Consider the following 20,107-nt stretch of genomic DNA (forward strand, 5'->3'; position numbering starts at 1 on the left):
TTTCGTCTGATGGATATGAAATGAAGGCAAGAGTGACCACCTCTCAAGACTTTCATAGAGTAGTAAGTACAAGTTGAGTACCCCTTCTCCAAAAGTTGTGGTTTTCAGATTTTGCACTGTAGCTCACTTGGTTAATCCTCTGCCTGCAGCACCGGCATCCCATATGGGTGCCAGGTTCTAGTCCTGGTTCCTCCTCTTCCAGTCCAGCTCTCTGCTGTGACCCGGGAGGGCAGTGGAGGATGGCCCAAGTGTTTGGGCCCCTGCACCTGCATGGGAGATCAGGAAGAAGCAGCACCTGGCTCCTGGCTTCGGATCAGCACAGCACCGGCCATAGTGGCCATTTGAGGAGTGAACCAATGGAAGCAAGACCTTTCTCTCTGTCTCTCTCTCTCTCACTGTCTAACTCTATCAATAATAATAATTAAAAAAGAATAGTTACATTGACATTCCTGAGTCATCATTCCTAATGCAATTTTAGTATATGTGCTGCCAAACCGAACACCATCATCCCTAATCTAAAAATCTAGTTTTGTATTGGATTAGAGATGTTTTTTTGACAGGCAGAGTGTATTGTGAGAGAGAGAGACAGAGAAAGGTCTTCCTTTTGCCGTTGGTTCACCCTCCAATAGCTGCCATGGCTCATGCGCTGTGGCCAGTGCACCATGCTGATCTGAAGCCAGGAGCCAGGTACTTCTCCTGGTCTCCCATTGGGTGCAGGGCCCAAGCACTTGAGCCATCCTCCACTGCCTTCCTGGGCCACAGCAGAGAGCTGGCCTGGAAGAGGGGCAACCGGGAAAGAATCTGGTGCCACAACCGGGACTAGAACCCCATGTTCCGGCACTGCTAGGTGGAGGATTAGCCTATTGAGCCGCGGCACCAGCCGAGTTCATGCTTTAAATTGTAAGGCATCACATAGATAGTAGTAAGGTTAATTTACTCATCAGGATCTGAAACTAGCCATGGGTGCAGTGTACAGTGTCATGAGTACCTCCAGTGGCTTCCTTTGCATCCTTCTGTAGCCTTACCTGTGTGCTCCTAATTCAGCTCCTACTATCTGTTAAAATACCCAGACCTCTGGATTTCCACATTCATCTCTTCCCATGTCCCAAACACTGCACATTCAGATGATGTGGTCTGCTGTTAAGGTTACACTGCATTTTAACAGATGAAATTTTCTATTTTAAGATGAAAATAATTCAGAGGAATTGAGAGTTCAGATTAAAGCACAGCTGTAGATAACTGTGGCATGCAGAGGGAGATCATTTTTGTTGGCTTGAGGTACCCAGTGAGCTCACTGTGTAGAGAAGCTACTCTAAAAGAGGTGCAGGTGTCAGTGTTTCCTCTCCCCAGTATATAGTTTCAGAAAGTACATCATCATTGTATTGTACTCAAGAGACACACAAGAAATATTTGAATAAAACGGAAGGAGCCATTTCCTCATTAACCATTGAAGTATCTGGGTAATCAGGCGGTAAAGCAGACCTCATAAAATCAGAATGTGCAACACTGATTGTTAACCGAGCAGTAAAAGTATCTCTTAAAACGTACTAGGAAGTTATCTTTACAAATGTGACAACTTCAGATTGGTCTGTCTACTGATTAGGATTACAATTAATCTCTTTACACATGGTTAATGGAAATGGAGGGATTATGGCAACTATGCAGTCACACACTCAGATTCTGTGGGAGCCAGATTAGTTAACAAATAGCAACCAAGGTGGAAGAGGGGAGGTGGGTAAATCTCTGATAGCCACACAAACAGGAAGTGAGGTTGGGAGCTTGCTCAGCATTTTGACTACTTGGCTCAAACATTTCTGTTGCACAGTGTAATAAGAAAATTGGGTTTTCTTTAAATAAAAAAATTTATTTTTTTTTGAAAGGCAGAGTGAACAGAGAAGGAAAGAGAGAGAGAGGGAGTGAGAGAGAGAATGAGAACTTTCATCTACTGGTTCACTCCCAAAGTGGATACAATGGCCAGGGTTGGGGAGGACTACAGCAAGGAATCAGAAGCCCCATCCAGGTGTCCCACATGGGTGGCAGAGGCCCAAGTACTTGAGCCATCTTTGGCTGCTTTCCTAGGCATGTTAGCAGGAAGCTGGTTAGGAAAAGGAACAGCTGGGACTCAAACCAGCACTCTGATATGGGCAGCCAGTGTTGCAAGCAACCACTTAACCTACTGTTCTCCAGCACCAGCCCCAAGTATCAGTTCTTGAAAACTGTATTCTTTCAACTGTTTGGTTTTATGCTTTGTGCATTTTTTCCATAAAACTATAAAATAACAAAAATAAAAGATACAAATACAGATTATATATGAATCATTTTTTAAACTTGTCCCCACTAGTATATTTTAATTAATATTGTAAAGCCAAGATTCACTTAGGAAATGCTATAGATTCGTGTGTAGCTAGGGGGCTTCCCTCTTTTTTCATTCTTGAAGGCTGTCCATGGCCTCATCCATGTTCAGACTTAGTCCCCAAGCCTCCTTTACTTAGCATGTAAAGTAAAGCAGTCAGTCTTATTTTTAAAGCCACTAAATCGCTTAATCACAAACCCTGAATGGCTTTATAAGGTGCAACATGATCTCACATCCACATCTTTCAATCCAGTCTGTAAAGCAGTTCATAACATAGTAAGAGGAGAAGCAAAGTACAGCTCAGAGAAGCTTGTACAGTGCTATTCGTTCCCTAGAATCTGTAATTAGAATTTTGACTTTGTAACATGTACATTGATTATCTATTATGATCTAGCCTCATCCTTTGCATGAGGGGAACAGAATGGTGACATGACTAAGGTCCTCCTACCACAGAATGTCTTTTCTTCCTGTGGTGGAGGAACAGTGTTGAGATGTACAGAAAGAGAAGGGTAACTGTTGAAGGTGATCGTTACTCTGAAAGAATAACGCAGGGTAGGAGGATACTTAGAATCTGCTAGAGGGATGGCTACCTTAGGACTTGTGATCACTATCTTAGGACTTGTGATCAGAATCAGGACATTTGATCTCTGAACAAGTGATATTTGAGCTGAGATGTGAAAATATTTTAAAAGCTAGACATGTGAGAGTGTAGGAGGAGATTGTTCCTGGCTGAGGGGCTTGTGATATGAAGTCTCTCAATGAAAATGAGAGTAACTAAGACAGGTGTGACCACAGCCAGGTGATGTATCATGGGGAATCTGAGAAGAGGGCAAAGGCGAGACAGAGTCTTACAGCAGTGAGAAGTTTGCATTTCATTTCCATTGCAATTGGAAGCTACTGGAGAATACTGAGCAGGATTATCTTACCTAAAAAGATAATTCTGGCTGCTGCAGCGGGATGAAGGTGAATGTGAGCACAGAGCCTGGAAAAGTGTCTAGGATCCTATTGCAGTGTTCCAAGTCAAGTAGTGTTCATGACTTAAACTAAAGACTAGGAGTAAAGAAATGACGGTTATAAAACTGATAGTTTTAAATACTAATTAGAGGATCATTAGATGTAACAGTCCTGTGTTTGTTAGTTTCATTCCATTTTTATTGCTGTTTCAAGTATTTTTGCCACTATATACAGTCTCTTGTTTAATTTTTCTCTGAGTCTACTATCTTCCCACATCCAGTCCTCTCCATGTATTGTAATCACACTTCTCCCAGCACATTTACAGTCTTGCTACTGGTAAGAACCTTCTGTGACTCCCCATGGCCTGCAGACACATGAGTCCTAACACAAACTCAGTTACTCAGTTCCCTTTTAGACCAGTGATTCTGGCATTATTCCATGAGCAAGTTTTATGCTTTCCTTTTTCAGTGCTTTGGAATATTCCTTACACTGCCCTGCTTCCCTCCACTGCTCTCTGTTGGATTCCAGAGAATTCATTCTTCAAGGACTGAGTTTGTCACCATGAAGTATTTTCTAGTCTTGACAATTATAAGTAATCTGTGCTTATTTGGAGTTCAATGTCATTTTCTTAATGACTTTATATTGATAGTGTTTAGGGTTTTCTTTGGTCATGGGTTTATCTAGGTTCATCTGTCAATGCTTTCAGAACATTTATACTAATATCTTCAGGTTAGGAGTCACTGGAGATGTGAAGATAAATATCACATGGACCTTTAAGGAATCCAAAGTCTAATAGAGAAATCAGGAGGAAAACAAACTTAAAATTCTGAATAACTTGTGCTTGAACAGAGATAGGACATGGGTACTTCAGAAAGCTCACATAAAGCAGCTGTAGTGGACCAACAGATTAAGCCCTTGCTCCCAATCCAGCTGCCTGCTTGTGTGGCTGTGAAAGTAGCAGAGGATGACCCAAAGGCTTGGGCCCCTGCACTCATGTGGGAAAACTGTATGGCGCTCCTGGTTCCTGGCTTCGGACTGGACCAGACCTAACTGTTCACCGTTCAGGGGGTGTGAACCAGCAGATGGAAGATCTCTCTGTCTCTCTCTCCCCCTCCTCCCCTCCTCTTTTCTTCCTTCCTTGTCAGGTAAATAAATAAATATTCAAAAATAAGGAAGGTACTAATATCAACCTTCTAGTATAAGTTTAAACAAGATTATCTGACTTTATGAGATGTTTTGCCATTATTATTGATTTTTATTATTTATTTTAAAGACAGCTATAGAGAGATAGAGACAGAGAGGAAGGTCTTCCATCAGCTGATTCACTTCTCAAATGTCCACAATGGCCTGAGCTGGGCCTGTCCAAAGCCAGAAGCCAGGATCTGCTTCTAGGTGCCCCACATGGTTGCAGGGACCCAAGCACTTGGGCCATCTGCTGCCATTTTCCCAGGCCCATTAGCATGGACCTGTATCAGAAGTGGAGTAGACAGGACTCTAACTGGCTCCCACATGAGGTGCCAGCACTGTAGATGAGGGATTTAAAACCCACTGAGCCACAGTGCTGGTCCCATTGCTATTGAATTTAATTGATCTGGATATTCAGTGTATTAAATGTTATCTCCCCCTTCAATTAATTTTAATATTCCTTTATGCCATTAACCCCATTTTTTTGGCTACAAGGAGTTTTACATTTATTATAAATAATTATTATATAACAATTATTATTAATTCTTCCTTATCTCAACGTAATGAATTTACTATTCCAATTTTTATTATTGAAAAAACTGAAAATCAAAAGTAAATCAAGGAACTTCCAATTTATAGCATTAAATTATGTATTCTGAACAAGTTTTGCCATGTTTCAAAAGTTTTAACATTAAATGAAATTCTGCATTATATTAAAATGGTGAGAAATGATGAGTTCAAGAAAAAAAATATATATATATACACACACAGAGCATCTATAACAAACTTGGCTAATGTAAAACAAAAAAGATGTCCAGAGCTCAAATCCTGCCAGTAAGCAGCTCAGTGCAACATGACAGTGCTGCCCTCAATGTACTGTTGCTCCCCAGTTCCAAAGATCAGGAGCAATGGTCAGAGCTGTGCCGATCCAAAGCTAGGAGCCAGGAGCTTCTGCTGGGTCTCCCACGTGGGTGCAGGGGCCCAAAGACATGGGCCATCTTCCACTGCTTTCCCAGGCCATAGCAGAGAGCTGATTGGAAGAGGAGCAGCCGGGACTAGAATAGTGCCCATATAGGATGCCAGTACTTCAGGACAGGGCGTTAACCCTCTGCGCCACAGCGCTGGCCCCTAAAGGTTTTTTAAAATGCTCATAAATTAGTATAAATATATGCTTAAAATTTGTGAGCTTATATGGAACAGAAATGACAAAAACACACTAAAATAGGAGTAGTAGAGGAAAATATGTATTACTAAACATATGTGCAATAAGAATTATTTTTTTACCTTATATATCAAACAAGGAAAGATTATAGGCCATTTGACAAGAGAAATTGTTTCTCATATTCCTGAAAATCTTTCCCCATTTAATATTTAAAATGCACAGACAGAGGTTGCCAATGACTCTTAGAGAGCTGCTTGTTTTGTAGTTTTCACTTTCTCGTGAGCAAGTGCATATGTGAGGGCTGGTTGTGCATGCACGAGCATGTACTTTGCCGACATTAAATAAAATCACAACACAACACCAAGTACATCCACTCATTCACGTGTGCCTGCAGTCCACCTCAGGAGACTCAAAATACAAATACAAGCTGCTATTTGGTGTCATCCCATGAATATGGCAGCTTGTATATTTTTTTCTCCTTAACATTTTAACCCTGGGCAGATTGTCTGCATTGACACACACCAAAATCAATTCTGCTGTGCAATTGCTTATAAAATTCCCCTTCCCTGAGGAATTTGTTTCTTTATTTAAACAAAAACTGGGCTTGGAGGAAACTGATAAAAGATACAAACACTTAAGACATTTTAATTTTGTAAAGTGGGACAGTCAATGGACCAAAGTATTGGAAGTGTTTCTTCCAAATTGAGAATTAAGACACTGATAGTCTTTAAAGGAAAAAAAAAAGGCAAAACAAAACATGTCAATGTCTCCTGTGGTAAATTACACACAAATAAAAAAAATTCAAAAGTAGTTCAGCTTCCAGCCACATACCACAGTGTAACATAATTACAATTGACCAAAAACACAGCTAAAATTTACAAACTAAAAATTCATAGTTTCCTTAGAGAGAAAGGAAATAAAGGTAATATATTTAGCATATATCAAATGTAAAACTCAATATGAATAAAAAATAAAATGTAGAAATATATATACTATGCAACAATACAAATGGGAATTATATATAATGCTGTCCCCATTACAGTTGTCAATAGCATTTGAATATGGCTATCATGAATGAAGACTCAATTTTAAACTTAATTTATACTTAGTTTAAATAGCCAAATATAGCTGTCTATCAAGCTGGACAGCACACATCTATAGTTTTAAAAAGAATTTTAGCAGTTATTAATAAATCTCAAAAATATCAAATGATAGTATTAAATATCAAAGTTTGATTAAATAATTATGTCTGACATTTGCCCCACATATAAGCTTCAATCAAAGTTAAGCATTAAGCAGCACCACAGCTCAATAGGCTAATAATCCTCCACTTGCGGTGCCGGCACACCAGGTTCTAGTCCCGGTCCGGGCACCAGATTCTGTCCCAGTTGCCCCTCTTCCAGGCCAGCTCTCTGCTGTGGCCCAGGAGTGCAGTGGAGGATGGCTCAAGTGCTTGGGCCCTGCACCCCATGGGAGACCAGGAAAAGCACCTGGCTCCTGCCATCAGATCAACGCGGTGCTGATCTCTCTCTCTCACTGTCCACGCTGCCTGTCAAAAGAAAAAAATTTAGCATTAAAACGAGATTGATCCATCTTTCAAAATCTAACCATGTCATGGAGATTCACATAGCAAACAGAAAATAACTGACAAATATACTACCCAAAATGTCAGGTACAACAACTAGAAACTCAAAAGACTTAAAAAATTGAAGACAATGGCTAACATTTCCGACAATCAGATAAACACGGGTAAACAGATAAATACGGTCAGTTAAAATGCTAAAAATAGGTTACATAATTGTAATCATTTAATTTGAGAGAGAACACATTTGAATAAAAATGAGACTATTTGGTAATAGCTTATAAATATGTTAATTTGCAGTGTCTTGGCTTTCCATGCCTGAAATGCTCTCAATGGCTTTTCAGACATTCTAATGAAGAAAAGACTGCACAAAGTATAGAGATTTTACCTATCATGCATATTTTATTATATATAGTAAAATTATATTTATTTAAAATTATCTGTCAAATATGTATTTTCTCGTCTAAACTTAAGCTCTACATTCTTATATTTCATATCAACATATTCCCCATAGGAGCCATTTGTGTTATCAGTAGCTATTTAGTTAAAATATTTCATTTTACAAAAGTGAGAAGGTGACTTGAGTAAGTTGATCGAACTTGTTGATGGCCGAAGTGGAAATGAGCTCTTTCCTCAATTCTGTAATTTGTGTTAATCTTGTTTGCTTGTGTTTAACACATCTTCAATTGCAGAAACATTTAATGCCTTCAGTGTGCAAAGCACTCTGAAGCAAAGAGGACCAAAACATAAAAAACCCATGTCTTAAGTCTTAATCAGAAAGGGATGGAGACTAAATAAGTTAATACTGTTTCTGCCCACTGGGCTCCTTTCTTCTAATGCAGTGTTTGTCAGCTTTGGAAATATTGACATTTTGGGTCAGATTTTCTTGTGGTTATTGTTGCTGTGAGAGGCTGTTATGTGCAGGGCAGGATGTTTTGCAGTACCACTGACTGCCAGTTGTTCTGAGAGGCAAGCTTCAAAAATCTTTGGGGACCCTTGTGTGACTTAAGGATTCTTAGAGCTTTCTGAGATTTTAACAAAGAGTTTTACAGTCACACTTTTGGTTTTATGTTTTACGTTTAGATCCCATTTTTCTCTGACCCACATTCGATGTTTGCACAAAAGCACTGCTTTAATGTTGCTAATTGGAGAAGCTGGAAATGAGGATGAGTTTTATTTTCAAACTCAGCAAGTTCTAGCAGCTAGTTCTTCCTTTTGATTTTTCTTTTCTTTCATTCTGCTGTAAAAAGAGTAAGCCAGACAGCACCTACAACATTCTGCTTGATTCTCTCCATAGCTTCATCTCCCAGTTCCTTAGTGTGTTTTCTATTTTTTATTTAACCAGTGGTTTCTCTATTGACAGACTTTCTGTGACTTCCTAACAGAGAACTGTTTCATTTATTTTTCCCATGTTTTTTCTCACTTTCAGTAAAGTCTTCGCTGGCAGCCTTCTTCAGGACTGTCTCTCTTTCCAATAGTCTCTTTAATGCCCTTGAATCTTTCAGTGGTGCTTTCCTGAAAACCCTTCCGGTTTCCTTTTAGTCCCATAGACACTTTATCTTGGAGTTTAGTTTCAGTAGTAGTTTCAGTAGCAGGAAATAAATATAAAAACATCATCACTGGCCCTCAGTACAAAACCTCCACCCCACCCAACCTGCCCTCCCTGTCCCTCCTCCAAGTAACCACCCCCCACCACTGGCTGATGGCAGTGGCTTCACAGCTGCTGTCTCCCCTACACACCCCGAGACTGTCACAGGCCAGCACCGCGGGCTTGCACAGATCATGAGAGAAGCAGGAGTGAAAGATGCCCGAAGACACTGCGCTGCCAATCTGTTCCCACTTCCGTATGGCACAAATGTCTTCAAGGATCTGATCTTTTAGATAGGAGTGATAAATAACTTTTCAGAAAAAAATCCTTTAAAAGGAAGCCCGTCATTCTGATTATTCCAAATTGGTCATTGAGACACTGTCATTGGACAGAGAGAGAGAGAGAGACAGAGAGAAAGGTCTTGCTTTGCCGCTGGTTCACACTCCAATGGCCTCCGTGGCAGGCATGCTGTGGCCACTGCACCACGCTGATCCAAAGACAGGAGCCAGGTGCTTCTCCTGGTCTCCCATGGGGTGCAGGGCCCAAGCACTTGGGCCATCCTCCACTGCTCTCCTGGGCCACAGCAGAGAGCTGGCTTGGAAGAGGGGCAACCAGGACAGAATCCGGCGCCCCAACCAGGACTAGGCAGAGGATTAGCCTATTGAGCCGCGGCACCAGCCAGATTGGTATTTCTATAGGTATGAGGACTCTATTATCTACTGTGTGCAGTATTAATTCTTCTGGTTTTAAATCTTCTATGGGAGTATATGAGAGCCAAAGTTTAAGTCCCAATTTCTGTGCATTCAGAGCTTCGGTATTTTTGGTGTCCTGTATCTTTTATGGTTAAGAGGAGTTGTTAATTTCATCGTTCCTATGTATATAATTTGTAAATATGAATGTGCAAACAAGATTTGAGTAATAATAAATAAATAATAAAAGACAATAAATAGTGTTTCTTGGGGATCTGCAGTTCTTTTTATGGGTTAATTTGGTTGTTAGCATAGGTGAAATAATGTAAAGAATTCAATAGCTAGTTAAGAATAAGATTAGGGTGTAGTCATGAAAGTATAATACTTTTTCTATAATGGATGATGTAGGATCTTGGAATGCTAGTTGACCAGCCATGCCATAAAGATATGAAAAATTTTAATTAAATTAACCTTGACAAAGTTAGGTGATATTTTTACTTATATTTTTATCAAGGAAGAGTTTAAGGGGTTCAATTCATTCCTTTTTAAAAAATATTTTGAGAGATTTTATTTATTTGAGAGATTTATGGATAGAGGGAGAGGCAGAGAAAAACATTTTCCATCCTCTGATTCACTCCCAAAATGGCCACAGCAGTTGGAGCTGCACCAGTCACTTGTCTTGAGCCTCTTCTGGGTCTCCAGTGCAGGTGAAAGAGTCCAAGACCTCAGCCAACTTCTACTGCCCTCCCAGGCCATAGCAGTGACATCAGTGGAGCAGCTGGGACTCAAATCAGCACCCATATGGGATGCTGGCACTGCAGGTGGCTCAGCGCAATGCTGGTCCTGAGTTAGACATTGGCTCACCCCCCCCCCCCAAAATGGCCACTATGGCCAGAGTGATGCCGATCAAAAGCCAGAAGCCCGGTGCTTCCTCCTGGTCTCCCATGCAGGTGAAGGGGCTCAAGCACTTGGGCCATCCTCCACTGCCTTCCCTTCCGGGCCACAGCAGAGAGCTGGACTGGAAGAGGAGCGCCTGGGACTAGAACCTGGCACCTATATGGGATGCCAGCACTGCAGGTGGAGAATTAACCAAGTGAGCCATGGCACTGGCCCCCTCTTTTTTTATTAAATATTTTATTTATCTGAAAGGCAGAGTTACAGAGAGAAATAGTGACTGAGAGGGTGAGAGGTTTTCTATCCTCTGGTTCAATTGACAATTGGCTGAAGTGGCCAGAGCTGAGATGATCCGAATCCAGGACTCAAGAGTTTCTTCTGGGTCTCCCATGTGGGTACAGTGGCCCAAGGACTTGGGCCATCCTCTTCTACATTCCCAGGTGCATTAGCAGAAAGCTGGATCAGAAGTGGAGCATCTGGGACTCAAAGTGGCTCCCATATGGGATTCTGGTGATGCAAGCAAGGGCTTTAAGCTGCTGTGCCACAAAGCCGGTCCCAGGAAAATTCTAGCTATAAATAATGATCATTCAACTGGTGGTGCTGGGTATTTGACTATAGTAAGTTATTTAATATTAACTATTATGATGAAATTAGTGGCTGTAAAATTTGTTGACATCTGCCAGGTGAAGTGCAAAGATAGTAAATTTACCAAAGCTCCTATGTGTGCTAATTATTGGTTGCAGGTGGCTAAACTGTCTATCCTGTTCCCATCTCAGCTTCTATTGTAGAAAATAAGTAGTGATGAAAATCAGGGGAGTAATAATACAAAGCAGATTGTTTACTTGAGGAAATGTTATATCTGGGGTTCTGGCATTGTAATTTTGGACAGTGTGGGTGTATTTGATTGAGTCAAGTGTGAAGACATGACTTAGATGGTATTCAGTGTTTATGTTCTCATGTGCTTTCTAGTGGAATAAGGTGTATTTTGCCACATGTCCATGTTCTTTGAAAGTGATTTTGGATTATGGTGGACTTATACATCGTATATGACTTTGGTGATATGCTATCCTCAGTACAGGTCTGTGGTTATGTGAGCAGATTATAGGTGGAAATGTGTAGTCATATTTGGTTGGTTGTCTGTTCTTCACTGACCAATGTGTCTATCCTGACAATACTACATGGGCTTAATTGGTTAATAGAAAAGTGTTGACATGGAAGGCACTTAATTCCCATTTTTTGAAATTGTTTCAGTTACTTTAGTGTCTTTGCTTGTCCACATTTGATTTTATTTTAAAAAATGTGCATACCATTTTTAAACCGGGGGAAGTTATGTAACTTGGTTTTTCCATTTAATATTTCATCACCTGTGATTTCCTCATTAAAACACAAATGAACTACAGATCCATAGTATTGTGGGCGTGGACATATTGGAATGTATTTAAGGTATCTAATCTCACTAAATGCCTGAAATCTCCACTGCTCAGAATTCCTTATTATAATGGATAACGCTAAACTAGAATCCTTTAAACATTTCTTTGAAGAAACACAGAAATTGTATGTATTTCTAGGGCAGGGGGTAATGGGCTGGCAGCATCCTTTGCACACACTCACAGAGATGATCTCATAGCATTGGCTGTTTTCATGTTGCCTGTGTGTTATGTTTAAATATCATGTGGTCATGTTCATCCATCATTTTCTTTTTGGTCCTTTGGGCTTTGTTTTATGCCTGAAAGCCCCTCTTCAGTCTGTAATGCCAGGATTTGTTGTTGCTGGGAGTGCTAGGGTTTCAATGTGGGTCGCCTAAGACACATGATTTCTAGTTGTTTCTCAGTCAGTGAGCCAGTCCTCCATGTAGCTACATTGGCCTCTCTAGGAAAGGGAGTTTTAGGCAGAGCCAGCTTTGTAATAGGACATAGTGTTCAGGGTCTGGGGCTTTCCCTGGCTTCTGGAACTTCCTCCTGGAAGTCCCATCCTGATAGGATTGTCCATCCAGCCTGGTGCCATGCTATACCATACCTATGTGTACTGTCTCCATGGTTAAGTGAGAACACAAGGTAAGAGAATGTTCTTAGAGTAGAGGTCCAGTTCCTGCCAGACCCATCCGCACTAGAGATTCTAAAATCTTGGACTTAACAAAAAGATGGTTTTCCTTCTAGTGGACATCTTTGGAAAGAATGGTCAGCTCCCTAATGTGTTACTTGTTGCCATAGGTAGTTCAGTGACAGTCCCTGGAGATTGGTGTGGCCATGGGCCCATGGCCCTTGTAGTGAAGGGAATTCCTGGGTGTGTATACCCTCAAGATTGCCAGTACTGGAGGGAAGGGCCAAATGGACAGTAGTCAAAGGAAGTAAATGTGTGTGTGTGTCAGACTGCATGTTTTAATGCGCTGTGTATCTTATTTGTATTTGTGTAATTTCTTATGCATGTGGGATAAGATGTCTATTTTACTTATTCTTGTGGTGTACATGTTGTATGTATTTGTTTGTATACATTTGTAGAAATGGTGGCATTAATTAATGTATTGTTTTCTGCTAGGGAGTTGAAGCATCCTGGATGCAAGAATACAACTAACCAGGCAAAGGAACCATATTCACTATGTTTAGAGTGGTACAAGTAGTCACATAGTGAAGCATGTATCTTTAGGAGTTTGTTCAATGTTTATGTACATTTTAAGGTTTATTTTTGCCAGGATTTCTCCAAGAGCACTATTTTAGCTATGAATAGCATACAGAGCAAAAACATGCCAATCATGGGCCAGCGGAAGTGTGGAACACTGTCTGGACTGAAGTCATATGGCTGACCTTTGTCCTTCGGGTACTGGAAAGCATAGGGGACATAAAAAACCAAAGAGAGCCTTGGAAGTTCCAAGTTATCATCAGGCCACTCTCACGTGGCAGACCTGTACCACCAGCGTTATGTCATCAGAACTCAGGCCTACATAGACTACCTCCAAGTCAGCCTCAGCTCTCTTCATGTGAAAATGCTCCACAAAGAGGCACAACTTCAGTTCTTTTGGGATCTGAGTCTCTCAGGCTCATAGCTGATTCAAAGGATGTATTTTACTTTGGTGGACAGAGTGTCCATCTTCCCACCAAGATTCAGATTCCTGTTGTCAGGGCTGTTTTAATGAAAAGGCCCTGGTTATTGGTGTGCACTAAGGGCCCCTGGAATGGGCAGTGAAGGGCCTCCCGGTGTGTTATGCCCTAAGCTTGCAAGTGAGGTGTGGAGGGCCCCATGCCTAAGCTTGCCAGTGAGGTGTGGGGGGCCCCATGCCTCCTGGACAAATAGACTATACACATTATAAACGTCTCTATGTATGTGTTCCCTGGTGTTTTGTGTGTATATGAACATTGTCTTCTTACAGAAACATGGATTTAAGACTAATGGAGTTATTTCTCTGCTACTCATTTTGAGGAGATATATGTTTGCATGTATTTTTAGTGTGTAAGCTCTAGAAAAAATGGCAGAAGTAAATTCCTCCCTTCTGCAATGTCAGATTATCGCATACAGCTCCACAGTTTATAGACCAACACGAGTATATATACAATATATATATGTACTTCCTCAGAGGTTTGTTTAATACATATACACATTTACAGATGTTAATTTGTCTAAGAGTTTGAACTTTTGTTGTGACCATGATATGAGTCTCCACCTGTCAATTCTGAAGGAAGGGACTCCTGGAAAGACTAATGGACAGGGGTCTGGGGCTGACCCATGGCCTTGGTCCTGACTGCTGGCTCTGTGCATGGGCCATTTACACATGCACACACCTCCAACAGTTTTGCCAAGTGTCTTGGCCTAGTACTGATGGTCCCTAAGTTAGACACTCTCCTTATGCATCCTCCTGGGCTTTCAGGCCAGACATCCAGCCTCTACCTGGTGAAGAATATCTTTCACATGGGATGTTGTCAGAAATGGGTGGTAAACAGCCATGGGTCCTGTCTGTCTCTCCAAAGTGGAGGGAGGGTGTACAGCATGTGGACCCCAGTTGTTTCCAAGAGAGTCAGTGAGCTTTCCCTGCAGTTCCCCTGGGCAGTCTTTCTAGGACATGCTGCATTGGCCAAAGCTGGCTATCCTAGAGTGTGTATCCTTCAGGCCTGTGCCAATTCCTGGGCCTGAGGAGTCTACACACATCCCAATTTTAGTTGTGGCAGGACCACCCCTCCAGCCTCATGCTATATGACCTAGTGCCTAGGTTTAATACCTACAAGATAACCCCCCCCAAAACACTGAGTTTGTGGACAGACTGGGGGGAGAGGCAAGGCTTCACCTACCCTTGTCAACCCCTAAGTCTTTGAGTACCATGAGTATTTCAAAATGTGGGTTTTCTTTCTGGAAAAGAGTGACCATGGTTTTCTTTCTTCGGAAAGAATGGCTAACAATCCACTGATGTTAAGGTCCCTGGTGTCAATGTTGATGCACTTACATGCCCATGGTGATCGGTGTCATCCCATGGTAAATGGAAATATCAGCAAAAGTTCTCTCTATATGTTCTTGACCCCCAAGCTTTCCAGCACAGAAGAGGAGGACTCATTCACCCCTATGTGAAGAGCTTGAGTGTGTGTGTCCGATTTTGTGTGAGCTCTTTGGGGGTGTGTATATTACTTTTATAAGCCCAATGTGTTGTGAACATCATGTCCATGGGTGTTATGGATTGGTTTCTATCTGTATTTATTTCTAGGATACATGTTTTCATGTATTTGTGGTATGCAAATTTGTAGATTAAAGGTGGTCCTGAATTCCTCCTTCCTTTGGGAGGGAAACATCTTGGAAGGAATGATACAGCTTCACAAGTAAGAAATGACATTTTCTTTTTTTTTATTTTTTACAAAAGATTTCAATAATTTTGAAAGGCAGTGCTACAGAGTGGGAGAGGCAGAAAGAGAGGAGAGAGGGGGAGAGGGAGAGAGAGAGGTAGAGGGGGGAGGGAGGGGGAGAGAGAGAAAGAGACCTTCATCCACTGTTTCAATCCCCAGGTGACCACAACAGCCAGGGCCACGTAGAAGCCAGGAGCAAGGAGTCTCTTCCAGGTCTCCCATGAGGGTGCAGGAGCCCAAGCACTTGGGCCATCTTCTGCTGCTTTCCCAAGCACATTAACCAGGAAATGTGTCTAAGGATGTAGCTCCTGTTCCATCCACTCAGAGTTACAGAGATAGAGAAGGAGGGGCATAGAAAGAGGTCTTCCATCTGCTGGTTCACTCTCCAAATGGCTGCAATAGCAGAAGCTGCCCTGATCCAAAGCCAGGAGCCAAGAGCTTCTTCTGGGCCTCCCACATGGGTGAAAGGCCACAAGGACTTGGGCCATATTCTACAGCTCTCCCAGGCAATAGCAGAGAGCTGGATCAGAAGAGGAGCAGCTGAGACTAGACCCGGCACCCATATGGGATGCTGGGGTTTCATGCCTGGGCTTTAACCCACTGCACCACAGCACTGGCCCCTCCACCCATTGATATCATCACTTCTGGACTTGTTGCCTCTGAATTATCCACACCGTACACAACTGTATCAGGAGGCCAGACCAGTGCTCCATTGCATGCCATGAATGTGTTTCTGAAGTCACAGGTACATACCACATTATCCATGAATTCTGCCAACAGGTGCCTGGACTGTTTGGAGACAGATGACCTATATATGCTTGCAGGGTATCAGAGGCTTGAAGAGCTTGTATGATATTAATCTTGCCTTTTGCTCACAATTGATGGCATGAGTGTGTATGTCTGTGGGGGTGGAGTTATGATGCAGCTCTGGAGGCCAGCTGGTGGCCCCAGTTTATGACCAGGCTGCTCCACCTCTGATCCAGTACCTTGCCAATGCACGTGGGAAAGCAGTGGGAGATGGCACAAATGCCTGGGCCCCTGCACCCATTTCAGAGATCTGGATGAAGCTACTGGCTTCAGCCTTTGGCCTGGCTCAGCCGTAGATGTTGTGACATTTGGAGAGTAACCACCAGTGGATGGGAAATCTCTCTCTCTCTCTCTTTCTGTGTGTGTATGTGTGTATGCATGTATGTCTCCTTCCCCCTCTCTCTAACTCTGCCTTTCAAATAACTAAATCTTGAAAAAGATAGATGCAGCTTGGGGGGGGGGGTTCAGCCATTCCACCAATGGGAATCCATGGATAGTGAGTAGTAGAACATCCCAGGATACCAGAAGCCAGAAAGAATTTCATTCATGAACTCCTGGTATGTGAGTATAAGATCATAATTTTATTTCTCAAGCCAACCAGCCTGTAGTGTGTATGTGTGTGTAATTCTTTAATTGCTCAGGAATGGGATTAATGACATTTTATGGATGAGAGTTTTTATATTTTCACATTAAGTTTTTTACGTCAGCAAAGAAATTTCAAAGAATACTTTTGCTTTAACCATATATTTCCAAGATAGTGTATGTAAGGACAACAAGGGTGAATCAGTAAGTATGATCCTTGGCCACTCTGTGTCAAACACAAGAGACCATGGTAAGCCTGATATACATGCTTGAACTTGGCAAAACTCATTTCCTCTGGAGTCATGGGCCTAGGTGGACCTGACCTTTTTTGTACCTCTTTGATAATCTAAGGGATTAAAAATACCTAGCAATCACTAATTAACTAAAAAACATTTTGGTATCTAAAACCAAATTTTTCTGAAATAAGATTGATGTTAAAGTAAAATGAAGAGCCGGCGCCGTGGCTCACTAGGCTAATCCTCCACCTTGCGGCGCCGGCACACCGGGTTCTAGTCCCGGTCAGGGCGCCGGATTCTGTCCCGGTTGCCCCTCTTCCAGGCCAGCTCTCTGCTATGGCCAGGGAGTGCAGTGGAGGATGGCCCAGGTGCTTGGGCCCTGCACCCCATGGGAGACCAGGAAAAAGCACGTGGATCCTGGCTCCTGCCATCGGATCAGCGCGCTGCGCCGGCTGCAGCGGCGGCCATTGGAGGGTGAACCAACGGCAAGGGAAGACCTGTCTCTCTCTCTCACTGTCCACTCTGCCTATCAAAAAAAAAAAAAAAAAAAAAAGTAAAATGAAAATTTTTTGTTCTAAGCTTAAATGACACATATGTAAATAAGAAACTCCAGATTTTGTGACTCAAAGAAACCAAAATATTTGAAAACTTAATAATCCTATGAATAAAATGGTGACCAATAAAAACAGGCTAATCAGAGAAAAAAATTCTGTAGACATAATAGAAATTAACTCCATAATCTCAGAGATTCTGATACCCCCAATATAAAGGAAAATAAAAATAGATTTGCAAAATTGGGGACTATTGTTCTCTTATAAAAGATGCCTTCCTAAATAGTATTGATAATAAGGTTAAGTTGAAAGAGAGAGAGGCTTTCACATGAAATAAATATAAAATACAGAGCCAAGAAATTAGGTGTCTTTTTTTTCAGCATTCCAAATACAATTGAAACAAATATTTCTGTATCCTATATCCATTCACAATTCCCAAAGCCAAATTTTCTATTAAAAAGAACAAAAATAAAATTTTGGTGACAATATGCTCTAAAGGGAGAAATCAGTAATAAAAAGAGATAAAAGACTCTGATACATGTAATTTGTGTTCTGAGCAAGGTAGTTTACAGGATGAGGGAAAATAGTGCAGACAATGATACCAAGGACATCAATACTAAGAATCAGGGAAACTCAGAAATGAATGTACAGAACTCAGGAAAGAAGGAAAACAGGAAAAAAATAACATCACTTGTGAAATGCAAACCAGAGGAAGCACAGAGACAGATGGTGCCTTTCAAGAAACAGAAGGTAAAAGGGGAAATATAAAGAATAGGTGCTTGACCAAAGATTTCAGAAGCTGAGAGAAATACTAGAAGTTGAATACAAGCATATGTATGAATGAGATTCCTGGAAGAGGAATACCAATGCAATGATCTAAAGGTAATAATTTTAATTCAAACTATTTCAGAAAATGATGATATGCTGTCAAAGTACATCTTCACAGAAAACTGGGTTGTTCTTAGAGTGACTGAAGTCATTTCTAGTAAAATCTGAGAATTAAAAAGTACTCAGGCATCTAGAATACACGGATGAGTAACATAGAAGGGAATGAAAAGGATCCAGCTTATCTGGGTTAGGAGGGAAAAGAATATATTTAAGATGCTCAAGAAGAAAAGGTTAAGCCAGAAACTGCATGCTGTGCAAGCTGACATTAGGTAAAAAATGCAATGTCATCCAAGTCTTTGAGAGAGATCTTGGGTGAGATGGACCCCAAGATCCCTTCGAGAGGAAGGAACAGATTGAAGCAGCCAACCTGGCAGTGACTTTTCTTCAGTGAAGACAAACGAGATTCCTTTTGAGGGAGATGATGGTGGTACTCACTAGGGTGACTACTTACTCTCTGATCATTTTAAGTTCTACATTTGCTAAAGGTGTTTTCTTTCGATTTATTTTCTTTGACAGAAAAGCATGTGCAGATCAACTAGCACTGGGTGACAAGAATTTATTGTCAAAGCTATCAGAATACTGATGAGGTGCATGTGGCTGAAGTTTCTCCTCCTGTATGGCTCAAGTTTCTGATGGCTTGGGAAACTCCAGCTCCTCTTTGTCCCATGACTCCACACTGCAGTCTCCTAAGTTGCTAAAAATTTCTGCAAAGATGAAACAGGTACAGGGATCAGTGGGGGAAGACAAGGTTGTTGTAGGGGTAGGAACAATGGGATGGGTGTGCAGCACTCCGAAGGCTCCTGTGCCTGGAGGGCAACTCTAGTTCCTGACCTCCACAGAAATCAGGGTCATGGGTCACTGAGGCCCATTTGTGTGGGCATGGGTGTCCTACAATTGTGAATTCCATTAGGCATTCGCTTGGGCAGCCTTCAGAGGACATTTCACATGGCATTGAACCTGATGTACAGGAAAGGGGAGATCTCTTGGCCCCTGTGATTAAAAATCCAAGGCCCACTCCCCTGGGACTTATGAGCAGGAGGTTTGATGACACATAATGGGGAGTCCTGACACTTCCTACTCAGTCCTTTCTCCACCAGTCTGGGGCATGTTAATTATGGTCAACTGCACAGAGCTTTTTGGTTTCCTTCCCTAATCGTGTAGAAGTTCTTTCTATCCTCCACATAGAAGTCATTTCAGAGATTTTATTGGCAAGAATTATTCTGTGATATTTACCCAACCATTATTGCTTTACTATATTTGAGCATGGAAAATGTGATGGAAGACATTTCTTTTGTAGGGCCATGCAGCCAGTGTGTATTTGTAATTGAAGTATAAAATTAGTGCACAAATGAGAAGAACACTAGGTTCTTGACACCCTGCTCCTGTCACTCTTCAAAGTGAGTTTTGCCTTAATTGCTGACAATTAAGTTTAACAGGCACATACAAAATTTTATATGCACAAAAATAAGTGATCAACATGTAAAAAAGCATCTATCAGTCTCTGAGAATGGAGGCTGAGGGCCCCAAAAGGCCTGGGTAAATCCCCTCAGCTCTTGTGTTCTGTGCTGGCTCTTATGTGATGTCAGGTTGGGATGGGTAGCTACAAGGATTCAAAGATGAGTACAGTGGGCTCTCTTCCTGGTGTGAAAAGGCACCCAAAGGTGCCTCTCTCTGTCTCACCCTCTTCCTAATCTTCCTGAATTGGAGGTGGACAGGGACACCCCCCAGGATCTCCCCATACCTGTGAGGCTCCCTGTTGACTTCAGGTTGGGTTGGCAGGGACTCACCTTGTAGAGGGAAATGTTCAACAGCTATG

The 20,107-nt window shown here is 41.8% G+C and overlaps 2 long non-coding RNA genes across 2 annotated transcripts in view; one reads left to right on the forward strand and one right to left on the reverse strand.

Moving 5' to 3' along the window:
* Window positions 1–20,107, forward strand: part of LOC103348706 (uncharacterized) — a 97,041-nt gene that overhangs the window by 32,384 nt on the left and 44,550 nt on the right. The window contains exon 8 of the long non-coding RNA XR_011387349.1: window positions 1–19,012. This is a non-coding gene — a long non-coding RNA (uncharacterized lncRNA). The remainder of the gene's footprint in view (window positions 19,013–20,107) is intronic.
* Window positions 18,832–20,107, reverse strand: part of LOC138849027 (uncharacterized) — an 11,285-nt gene continuing 10,009 nt past the window's right edge. The window contains exon 3 of the long non-coding RNA XR_011387350.1: window positions 18,832–18,995. This is a non-coding gene — a long non-coding RNA (uncharacterized lncRNA). The remainder of the gene's footprint in view (window positions 18,996–20,107) is intronic.

The sequence above is a fragment of the Oryctolagus cuniculus genome, chromosome 3, assembly GCF_964237555.1.
Source record: "Oryctolagus cuniculus chromosome 3, mOryCun1.1, whole genome shotgun sequence".
Lineage (NCBI taxonomy): Eukaryota > Metazoa > Chordata > Mammalia > Lagomorpha > Leporidae > Oryctolagus > Oryctolagus cuniculus.